Here is a 12,144-nt window from a genome sequence, read left to right on the forward strand (position 1 = left end):
GTCCTCAATGTGGTGCCATGATATCCACTGACACCTTTCCTGGTGCGTGTCAAGTGTTTTTAGAAAGTGGATGGAGCCATGTGGGGCTCTTGCTCAGCAGAGCTGATTGGTCACTAGAGATCTGATTCACTGTGCAGATTAAAACAACATTGTTTTAGCCATCACAGTGTTGGTTTTATTCTCTCTCTTTCTTCTTTCCCAACATATTTTTAAAATTACTCCTCTTTTCCTTTACACTTGGGCTTCTTTTGTGTGTGGCTGCAACTCCCACAGCAGCCATTTTTTGATTGGCTCTGCCTCCTTTGGTAGCGATTTTGTAACTTCACCCACCACCCTGTGTCAGAATTCCAAAGGTGCCCATAGGCTCGAAAAGGTTGTGGACCACTGATATAGATCATCATATGGGCTTCCAGTTTAGTATCTGGTTCCAAAACACTTCAGTAATACAGATTACCTTGCGGCCAGGGAGTCCAACCAAAACTGAACATGAAAACTGGTTCAGAGTTTTTTTCCACAATGAATTAGAACTGAACCTAAACCTAAAATCTCTCAGTTGTTTTGAGTTCAAACCAGAACAGATCCTTTAAACACAAACATTGGTAACAGGCTTATTATAAGCAGTCCAATAGCCAAGCACTCAAGAGATTCTGTTAAGGCCTGGTGAGGGTTCCTTTCTGTTCCAGCTTTGTGTGGACAAACTATATTTCCCAGTGAGCCATCTGAAAAGAAGGGAAGGAAGAGCAATTCTGGTATTGCTTTGGCTGTGGCTAAATCTCTTGCAGCAGTATCTTCTATGTGAGGATGGAAATATAGAGTGGTCTTTGTAAGACTGGTCCTATCCAAGACTGCTGGGTCATCAGACTGCTAAGGTAAAAAGGAAACACAGAAAGAAGAGCAGGAGAGATAACCACATCCCTTCTTTGGTGCTTGCCTGGCTGTTTCTTCCCACTTATCTGTCTGGAAAAATAAAAGGCTGAAGACGCGGGACAGAGTTGCCAACCTGCAGGTGAGGCCTGGAGTTCTTCCAGTTTCTTCTGCAGGAAATGGTAGCTGTCACAGACCAGGCAGGATGGTAGCACATCCCTGCTAACACTGCTCCCCTCTACAAACTCTGCCCTTCCAAGGCTCTGCCCCCAAATCTCCAAGAATTCCACTACCTGGAGTTGGCAACCTAAGGTAGGGGATAGGATGTTATATTCTCTTTTAAAAAGGCTATGAGGTGTGGCAGAAAGGGAACTCAATTTGAAAGGTGGGGTAAAATGGTGCTTATCTATTTCAAGGAGATTATCATTTTGTAGGATTACGAAGGACTTCTGGGATAGCTAGGCAAGCTATAGAAATATCAAAATTACCATGTCTCCACCAATGTAAAGTGTTTTTGGTGGCATCAAAGCATAGCTGACTTATGGCGACCCATGGTGGGGTTTTCATGGCAAGAGCATTGACTACCTCTGCAAGCCTGGTATTCGTTGGTGGTCTATCATCAAATTACTAACAAAGGCCAACCTGACTCTGCTTAGTTTCCAAGATCTGATGAGATCGGGCTTGCCTGGGCTATCCAGATCAGGGCAAACTGTTTTTGAAACAGTGCAAATCTTTGGTCAAATCTGTTGGATTGATTGCAGATCAAGAATCATAGGGTTGGAAGGTACCTCTAGGGTCATCTAGTCCAACCCTCTGCACAGTGCAGGAAATTCACAACTATCCCCCCCCCCGACTGCCCCAGGAGATGGCAAAACACCTCCAGTATCCCTAGCCAAACTGGCCTGTGGAAAATTGCTACCTGAAGTAGAAGGTAAAGATAATGGCAATGAAAAAGAAGATACGGTGTTATGTGGAACAGAAACCTTAGAAGATAGTACAAAGCAAGTTTAGCAGCTTCAAGTGATTGAATGAAGAGGCAGAATTCAGCACAGCAGGTTTCAATAGTGTTACTCTGCACCGAGTTTGCTATTGTGATCAGGCTCATACATCACAGCTTGTGGCTGAAGATGCTAAGACAGACAGCTTCAACACCAATATAGTGGAGGAAAGCATATTTGCTTTCCAAAGACTTAGGAATCCAACCACTTTAGTAGTCAATAAAATTTTAAATTTAAATAAATCTGTTCTATTCCATAAGTAATAAACTTCAATATGACCATGTCAAGTCAAGACCTTTATACAACTGGTGAGAAATGGGATGTCAATAAAATATTACTGAGATATTAATGCCAGTTAACCTATCAACAAATACACTTCATTCAGAAACTTACAGTAGAAGATTTTTTGGATTTTAGCCAAAGTGGCAATTTGATACATTAATGCTCTATTCATGTTTTGCTAAAACACTAGTAATCTCAAATGAAGATCTTTCAGAAAATAATGTTAAGCATTTCAATCCTGCATTTATCTTGACCTCAGATATAATTTGCTGTTTTCATCAAAGGATAAAGAAAAAGCTAAAATTTATTTGTCTAAAACATGGGTTACGCTGGAATTCCTGGAGTCTGATATTCCAAAAGATTAATTAAACATGACTGTTTTGCAGTCTGAAAAGCTGAGCCACTCAGATCTACTCTGAGCCACCTTCATCTACTTGTTAAAGCATGTGTCAAGACGAGCCTTAAAAATCCTATATAGCTAACCTGCTTGTGTAACTTTGGTTCAGGAGTATAAGTTTCAACAAGCCCAAGTTGAGCCCGGTCTTGGAGAAAGAATGCAGGCCTCCTAATTAGTTGCACCTGGAGCCTGTTGTTCTCAAGGGAAAATGTCCTTGGGCAGCAGGGAGTATCAGCCTCCAGCCACCCTTCCCGGTTTTTCATGCTAGCACTGCAAATTATCTAAGTAAGCCCTGATTGGCTAACAGCTCTGGAAAAGATGGCTGGCAGTTCCCTGCTGAGGGTGGGGGATCCCCCACTCCCACACTCCACCCCCACTTACATGGCTAGTGGGGGAGGCACAGGCCTCCCAGGCATGTGCTCCCGGGCTGCACATGCTCCCAGGCACATGCTCCTGTGGGACCAAATCAGCCCAGATCAAGCTGCTGTGGAGCGTGATTCAGCCCCCAGTGATGCACGGGGGTGCTCCTGGGGGCAGCTGTGGCCTGCGTAATGATGTAACTCCCTGGAAGAGAAGATAAAGTAGGTGCCGAGTCTCCCACCTCCTGCTGGGAGGACAGGGGATCCTGGGAACCCTACTGCTCACAGCACTGTGGCTCTGATCCTCTCTAGCCGCAATCATTATACCAGCATGTGAGAGAGACTCTTTTCCTCCATGCCATATACAGAGGTGACTAGAACTGCCTGGCATAGTTTTGGACTTTCATTTCTAAGCTTGTGAGTATCGAAGCTATTTCAGCAGAGCCGGCACACCCATTGAGGCCAGGTAGGCGGTGGCATCAGGGCGTGGGGTGCCAGAGGGGGCGCCGGAAGCATGGGGGGCAGGAGCGTGTGCCATGGAGCTGCAGCCTCCTAGCCCTCCTGCCCCACACTGCCGCCACCAGCACACACCCCCGGCTGGGTGCAGCAGCCGTGGGCAGACGTCTGCAGCGGCGCAGGGCAACTGAGCGGGAGAGCTGGGAGGCCACCCGCGCGCCGTCCCAGCCGCCCACCGCAACAATTGGGCTGGCAGTGCATGTGCCCGTGATGACATCACACGTGACATCATCACGCAGGCAGGTGTGTGTGTGTGTGCACGCACACGCATGGGCGCCCGACCTGCTGGCTGCGGGCGCCGAAAATCCTGGCGCCACTGCTGTATTTCAGAAATGCAAGACAGCAAGCTTTTTAATATCTAGTTAAATAGAGTTAGCCAGCATAGACAAACTGTTATTATTTTCTTTGCTTATTGCTCTGAGCTTTAATAGAGTGTTTCCTGCCCTCCATACTCTCTTTCTAATTTGAACTATTTAATAAACAAAATATATTTTTATATATTATATAAAATTATATAATTTTTTTTTTAAATTATATAATTTTTTTAAATTGCTGAACTTGAATCAGAATTGACTACAATTTTTAATGGTTTGACTCCCTGCCTGCACCAAGAGAATCTTTAATGTTTAATGTTATTGGGACATAGGATACAAATGAATAGGTTATACTATTTGAAATGTTATGTTTACCAAATACAACTGGTAGGGGGAGCTGTGATAAGTCCACAACTGAAGGATTACTGAAGACAGACATCTAGCTTCTTCATAACAAATGAATGACAAATATTTTTTAAATTGTTGTTGAGAACAGCCTTGTTTTATCTGTAACCTTTTGAGGATGGGATAAGAATTTTTGTCTATCTCCTTTTTGTGGTTATTTCCAATATAACCACACATTATATTGTTAATAATAATATTGATTGTACTGCTCAGACATGTAACTGGGAGCTTTTATGTTTTTCCCTAGCAATATTCTTTTATACATATATTTTGTATTTTTAATTGACTTGTTGAAGACCTTTGGCTGTAAGAAATAAGCTTGTCTTAATGAGAAATACAGGATCCAGGAATATTGTGTCTTGATATAACGAATTATCTAACTTCCCGTTTTCATGTACAGAGATATCTTTTTCTTGTATAATTTATTAGATGTAAAATAAATCTTCTAGTTTCTGAACTTTACATATACTCTTCAAAGGAGTATATGTAAGGAACCTGAATACTTTGAACACTAACAGTGTTCTATTTTATTTTGTTAGCTGCCCAGTCAGTGTAAATTAAATGCCCAAATGAATTAACAAAGCAGATTCCTAATTAAATAAATTACACTACCATTACATATTGGTTTATCAATAGTCTTATGTCATTAAAATTCTTATTAGAGCTATAGGACTGCACTTAGAAACACTAATAGTGCAGTCATCTTTTCATGGGAGTAAGCTCCACTGAGTAGAAAGCAATAGGATTCTCTGAGCAGACCTTCTTGGGGTTGCTCTGAAAGAGGATGGGCTTTGCCCATGGCCAGGCTCTAACTGTTCACCATACTTGTGGCTGGGATTCAGGAAGGAATTTTCCACTATGCCAGCGACCACAAAATCTGAAGGCTGTATTGTCATTCTTTGCAATGTAACTTAGCTTTCTTTCACAGGTCAACAGTTATTTAAGTCTGCTGATGAAGCCCAGGCAGAGCTATAGGCAGAGGGGGAGGAACTGATAAAACATTGACAACATCACCTACATGATGTGATGTTCATATTCTTCAGAGATTGACCACTTCCTCACTATGCAGCCTTTGCATGGGCCTTTAGCATTTTCAAAACATTGCAAACAGGAATGGGGCTACCCCCCTCTTTGCTATCACTGCCCACTATTTTCTAAAAGAGTCCAGTAGCACCTTTAAGACTAACCAATTTTATTTTATTGTAGCATACACGGCTAACTCCTCTGGATCTATGACCATGGAAAGCACTATTTTCTAAGCATTAAGGAGGAGTTATCTGGGGGTTTCTTTTGTATGTTTTAAATTGTGATGCTTTTAGTTGTGATTTGTAAGCTGCCATGAGCTGCAAGGAAAGGCAGAATATAAATATTTTAATAAACAAATGTTTCTTTTTTCTTTTGTGGATGTTTTGTATTCACCCAACACATGTGGTCTTAAGCACACATGGACCAAGCTCCAGGAAGAGACAAATACCAGTGTTAGGTAACCTATCCCCATATCTGTAATGTGGAGTACGGTTATGGTATTATGTCACCTTCAGTATTACTTTTACACAAGCAAGATTTGGGTCCAGTAGCACTTTAGAAATCAATTAGATTTCCACACCAAGGACAAAATGCTGTTCAATACACACTGTATTTTCCTGTAAGAAGAAACAAAAACTAACCTGTCTCATCTCCCAGTTGCACTTTAAGGTATGGTTACAGCTACAGGGAAAAAACATCCTTTATCAACTGAACAGAACCTTAATAGCCCCCTGAGTACCAATGTTTTAAAACACGGATGGCCTGATCCTCCTCCTCCTCCTCCATTACTGTGAGACAGAAGCAGACACACATTCTTGCACCTTATCTCAGAAGGACAATGCTGCTAATTTCAATTAAGACCTGAGAATGATGAATGGGAGGGGGTGCAATTATCATGCAGTTTTGGTATGAGGAATTGCATGGCTGGACAACTCATTACTTGAACTAGCTAGCTTTTATCCACCTGAAAAAAGAGGAGAAGCTAAGCAAGCAGAGACCGAGAGAGAGGAATCTAGTAATTTATAAAAAGACGGGCGCCGTGTTTTGCTAAGTTACCAGAGCAACGGCTTGGCTTTGGCGAGAGCTGCACAGCTGTTTCCAGTCACACGAGAGACCCGCCAAGGCTCTCCGCAGCTCAGGATTCGTCCCCAGGCTGCAAATTAAACGCAGGTGATTCGTCGCTGTGGGGAAGGAGCGAGCTGGAAGCTTGTGGGTTGTGTGCGGGGTGGTGGGGGTCGAATTTCCCTGGCGGGAGGGGGGAAGATTCAGCTCAGAGAATTCCTGCCTCTGCTTTTGGCCCGTTTTCCCCTCACGCACGCTGCCCGGCGCAGCCCAGCCCCATTCCCCAAAACACGAATTCAGGTAAGGCCTCGTTTTGTTTCGTATCTAAAACTGGGCGCTTTCGAACGAATTGGCGCGGGGCGGAAGGAGAGGAGGCGGCGCCTGGCGAGGGCTGGGGCTTACGAGTTGCTTTCCAAGCCGGCCTCGTCCCTTCCCCTTTCCGCTGCTCAAGGAAGCGTTTGCAGGCAGCTGTTGCGCCTGGTTTCAAAGACACATTCGAGCCTTAAGACTAATGAAAAGGCAATGGAGCAAGCGCCGGCCCATCCGCCGCTTTCCGGTTCTTCTCCCATTTAATTGAGCTGCTTTTCGCTGATAAAAAAATTCGGAGAGGTGGCCTTTGCTGGAATAATATTTGGAGTGCCTCAAGACTCCTGTCATTTTTCCTAAATCAGATGTATATGCCCAGTCAACCTTGGGTGATTAGGGAAGATTTGAGTGTGGGAGAGTTTACTGGGAAAGGGGCGCTGAGCCCGGCCTGGCATTCCTACACTTGGGTTATAAAGCATCAGTTGGCCAAAAAAAACCAGGTGTGTGTGTGTGTGAATACAACCTTGCTAATTGTTTTCTGTCTGTCCAGCGGGTATTGCAAGTAAAATTGCACCACAACGGCTTGCGAGCCAGATGGTTCTAAAATACAGCAGGCCCTGGATCCTTGGCCACGTTTCCCCCTACAACTGCAAATCCAGGCCCAAGTTTCCACATAAAAGATGGGCTATTCAGTGAGGAATGCAAATGGAATTATTTTTCTCCGTTTTTGTGGCGTTGAACCAATTAACTTCCAGTTTAGCTTCTCTGTTGCCTCACAAGGGGCAGGGATGTGTCTGTTAGGGACAGGGAGCAATAACTGCTAGCATTTATATTTTCCGGGCTAGAATGAAAATTTGCCTTTGTTCCTGTAAACCTTGAGTATTTCTTGGGATTTTATTTCCCCACAGCCCAAGTACTACCTAACCTAATTAAGGTTCCACAATATGTCTTCCATAATATTGTGGTAAGCTATTTGTAACTAGAAGGTAGCATGTCATCATGATCTCCAGCATCCTGCTGCTAGGAGGTAACTGCAGGCAATGGCAATAATGATGATGATATGCCAGGAAAGAGATGAAACTGTGTCCCACCTTATTTGTGAATGCAGCAAAATTGCACAGACAGACTACAAAGCTAGACATGACAGGGTTGCAAAGCTGATTCATTGGTCACTGAGTAAAAAGTATAAATTGCCAGTATCAAAGAACTCATGGGAACATCAGGTGGAAAAGGTGTTAGAAAATGATCGAGTTAAGATCTTGTGGGATTTTAGAATACAAACTGATTGGCAACTTGAACACAATACACCAGACATAATGTAACCTGTTTTGTTCAAGGAGCAGTACCAAATAAATAGATTTCTCTAATTTAAGAACTGGGAGAGTTCATGTCTATGACAGTGTGATCCCACCTTGTGACACTTGCATTTATAAAAGATATCATTGAACAAACTTGGGGGGGGAGAAACATCTTATTTGGAACAATACAATAATAAAGCATATATAACAACAATCATGTAACAAAATAGGCCTGTTTTACTCAAGCAGATCCAGGTCTCAGTCTTTCTGACTTGTGTGGTCAGTCCCTTGAAATGCAACCACTTGTAGCTGTGCTCTGCATTGAGATGCCTTCTGTTCTTCACAGGAGTCCTAAAACATTAATAGAGAGTTCATACAAAGGAGTGCTTCTGAGGAGAGAGTGCTTCTCCCTATAGTTTCAGGCCCTCCAGTCTCTCAAGGAAAATTGCATCTTTTTTCCTTATAAGGAATACCCCGACTCTTTATCTCCCTCTAGTGGACAAGGGTTACAATAACAGTTGTGAAAAACCGAAAAGTTTGGGTAATAGACATTGCAATTCTGGGGGATGCCAGAGTCAAAGAAAAAGAACAACAAAAAATGATTAAATATAGCGATCTGGCAATAGAAACCACCCGACTATGGAAGAAGAATGCAACAGTAGTCCCCGTTGTCATCAGGGCACTGGGAACTATTTTTTTTTAATTTGCAATTTACATGGAAAAACTGCAGCTTTCTGCCATAACACCTTCAGAATTGCAAAAGACAACGTTACTTGGAATAGCGTACATATTGCACAAATACCTGGCTGATACTTAGGTCTCTGGCAGAAACTTGTATCAGCTCAGCAAGGGCAATCAATGATAACGTGATCTTTATTATTGATTGTGTTGTGTGTAATCTGAATAATAAATAACAACTACAATGATAATGCACTTATATACAGCTCTTCTAGACAGATTAGTGCCCAATTTAAAGTGGTGAACAAAGTCAGCATTATTATTATACCCAGAATACAACTGGGGAGCTGGGGCTGAAAGGAGTGGAATATCCATGGCAGTATTGGGATTAGAACAAGCAGAGCACCGATTTGTATCCCAACCACTTAACTGTTATTCTTCAGCAGCTCTCTGTGTTTTATTTGTCAGCCTTCCAGGGCAAATACCTGGCCACTGAGTATAACAGGATGCTGGATTTGATGGACTACTGGCCTGTTCCAGCAAGGCTTTTATATTTTCCTTTCTCCCCCCCTCCCCCACCCCAGTCCCACAACCCTACACATTTGGCTTGGTTTAGCTTGGCTTACCATCTATCCTGGTGAGGTTTGACAAACTCAAAAGTTTTCTTACTTTGTAACTTTTTTGTCTGAATAAAGTAGTGCTATGATTAACCAGTAATAAAGAGCTAAAAAAATTTCTGGTGAAGTGCCCATGCCTTGCAAGAAAAGCAGCATGGAGTTGTGGTTACTGGAAATTTTTCACCGGGCAACTCTATTATAATTGAGTCTGGAGAACTGTGGAATGTAAATGAAAGGAGGGAGTAAATAAATAACTAGTACAATATAACAATATCATAAAGTGAAGGCTATAGACAGTGGGCATTATGGGCACAAATATCTGTGTATTCAGAACTGGGATACATAATGTCTTTTTTACTCAGATACTGTAAGGTGGGTTATTTGTTTAGTGCATTTAAAATATTTATATCCTGGATTTCCTATTTAGCCCACGGCAGCTTGCAAGTTAAAAATAATGCAAAAATTACAATATAGAACTCAAACCCACACAAAGCTGGAACTGCTGCAAGGACCATAATTGGTATGTGGATTGGTACAGGGAGAGAGAAGCAATATTGCCAAGCAATATATATTTTACAGGACTTTCGTTGTAAGGGGACCCTGCATCATGTTCTGTCTTACCTCTATACAAGACCATTGATTCACTACTACAGATTCTTGAAGTACAATCCTAAGAACACTTTCTTGGGCCTTACTGAAGAGACTTTAGGATTGTGAGTTGCTTTTTGTTTGTTTTAATCCCAGTTTTCTCCCAAAAGAACAATAATCTAAAACCACAATTCAACAATAGAAGAGAGGAACTAGCCCAGGGGGTGGTGGTTGAGCATGTGGAAAGACCCAGCAGCAGCCTTATGACTGCTCTCTTATTATATTTAGTTGGATGAACAGAAGATCACAAAAGCTGAAGCTAAAATCCTATTGACATTTTTATCTAACAACTTGTGTGAGGTTGAAAAGCAACTTAACATTTGCAAGCAGCTGACATCCATTTTTGTTGCTGGTGTTTCTGATTCATTTGTTTCTTTTATGCCATTGACAAAGAACTAGGGATTAATTTTAATAGTAATCATTCTATCAGATGGTGTTAATATGGTCTAAGAAAAAAAAGATTACTGTAGTTTCATCCCAAGTGGAGAGAACCTATGTCAGAAATGAATAGGGTTGCCAGCCTTCAGGTAGTAAACAAAGGCAATCCCCGGTAAATAGTGAAACACAGAATGGAAAAACCACCCCGGGGATAACAGAATGAAATTCACATGTATTCATTAGAAATAATGCTTAATTATGTTTAAAGTGACAGTGCTCTACATAACCAATAATAAATGCAATGAACACAAAGGAATACAGTTCATACAATATTTCCAAAGACTGTATCAGGGGACTAAAAAGCCCGTTCCGTCCAACTCAGGGAACAAGGACAAGCACTCCAAGGTCATAAATGAGGTAAGTTCATAATTGCAATGTTCCAAATATGTTTCTTTTCTTTGTTGCTGTAGGTGTCTTCCTATTATTCAAATTGGAGATCCTTCCAGATGGTAGCCCTAGCTGAGGCTGGCTAAATGGCAGATTTCGTCATTTGGACTTCATCAGCGGCTGTTAAGGACCACCATATCTAGTCTCATTATTTCACCGAACCTTGAGGGTGACACAGATCAAATGGAGATCCATTTGATCTGCGTCACCCTCCAGGTTTGGTGAAATAATGAGACTTTGGAAATATTGTATGAACTCTATTCCTTTGTGTTCATTGCATTTATTATTGGTTATGTAGAGCACTGTCATTTTAAACATAATTAAGCATTATTTCTAGTGAATACATGTGAATTTCATTCTGTTATCCCCGGGTGGTTTTTCCATTCTATGTTTCAGCCTCCAGGTAGTGGCTGGAAATCTCCTGGAATTACAACTTGTCTCCGTGCCACAGAGATCAGTTCACCTGGAGAAAATGGCTACTTTGGGGGGTGGATTCTATGGAATTATGCCATGCCAAGGTCCTTTCCCTCTCCAAACCCCACTTTCACCGCCCAGATCTCCAGGAATTTCCCAACTTGGAGCTGGCAGCTGTAGAAATGAATCAAAACAGTATGTTCACAAACTTCAGTAACATCCCTACAGAAAATCAAAATAGGCAAGAAAACTAGAATATAAAAATTTTGACGTAAACAAGACATAAATAAATTGAGACAAATTAATTTCATTGGGAAGGGCTTTGGGACAACTACTGAGAAGACTCTGTTACTTAGAGAGGCTGATTTTGCCTCCCTGTGGAACCTGAAACTGATCCTATCCAACTGATCTCAAATCATGTAAGAGTGTAACACTCTGAAAATCTGGTTGGTTTCTGAGTTGCCACTGGACTCGAATACTGTTGTATAATATATAAATCTGTCATATAATGGGTGAGTGTTATTGAGAAAGAAAGAGAATTGAGAGTGGGATTTGCAGATGATGATGTACAGCTTTGCAAATGACAGAAAAATTTTGATTTTGATTGACAGGAGTCACTGTGACCGCATAATAAATAAATATCTTAATTTTTTACCCATGCAAGTGGGTAGTTGCAATTCATGTTTGGAAGGAAGTAAAGTACTGTTTTTGTGGACAGAGTTACAGGGAACGTAAAATGTGTCTTTCAGGTGACTTTATATGACTCAAGTCATTAAGAGGAATTTTGTGGTGGGGGGTGTCCCCCAGATGCGTAGTGACAAACTGAATTCCTAGAAAGCCTTGCAATATGCAAGCCCTGTTTCCATACTCACGTTTTGCCCTAGATTTTGCTAGTGTGTCTTCTCCTACCTGAAAATCAGATCCCAAGATTCCATCATGCTGTAGAATGAATAAGAAATAGAACTCAGGCATGCAGATGAAGAATATGGGTCCTTAAACAGTGTTATGCATATAGTAGCCTTGATTCTCAATGCCTCAGGTCCCCAAAGTGTTGAAGTAAACCCTCATCATACTCCCAGATAGAAGAGTGCTTAATATTTGATACTACTGCCTAGTTATCAGTGTTTGTCTTTTG

The sequence above is a fragment of the Eublepharis macularius genome, chromosome 6 (genome assembly GCF_028583425.1).
Source record: "Eublepharis macularius isolate TG4126 chromosome 6, MPM_Emac_v1.0, whole genome shotgun sequence".
Taxonomy (NCBI): Eukaryota; Metazoa; Chordata; class Lepidosauria; order Squamata; family Eublepharidae; genus Eublepharis; species Eublepharis macularius.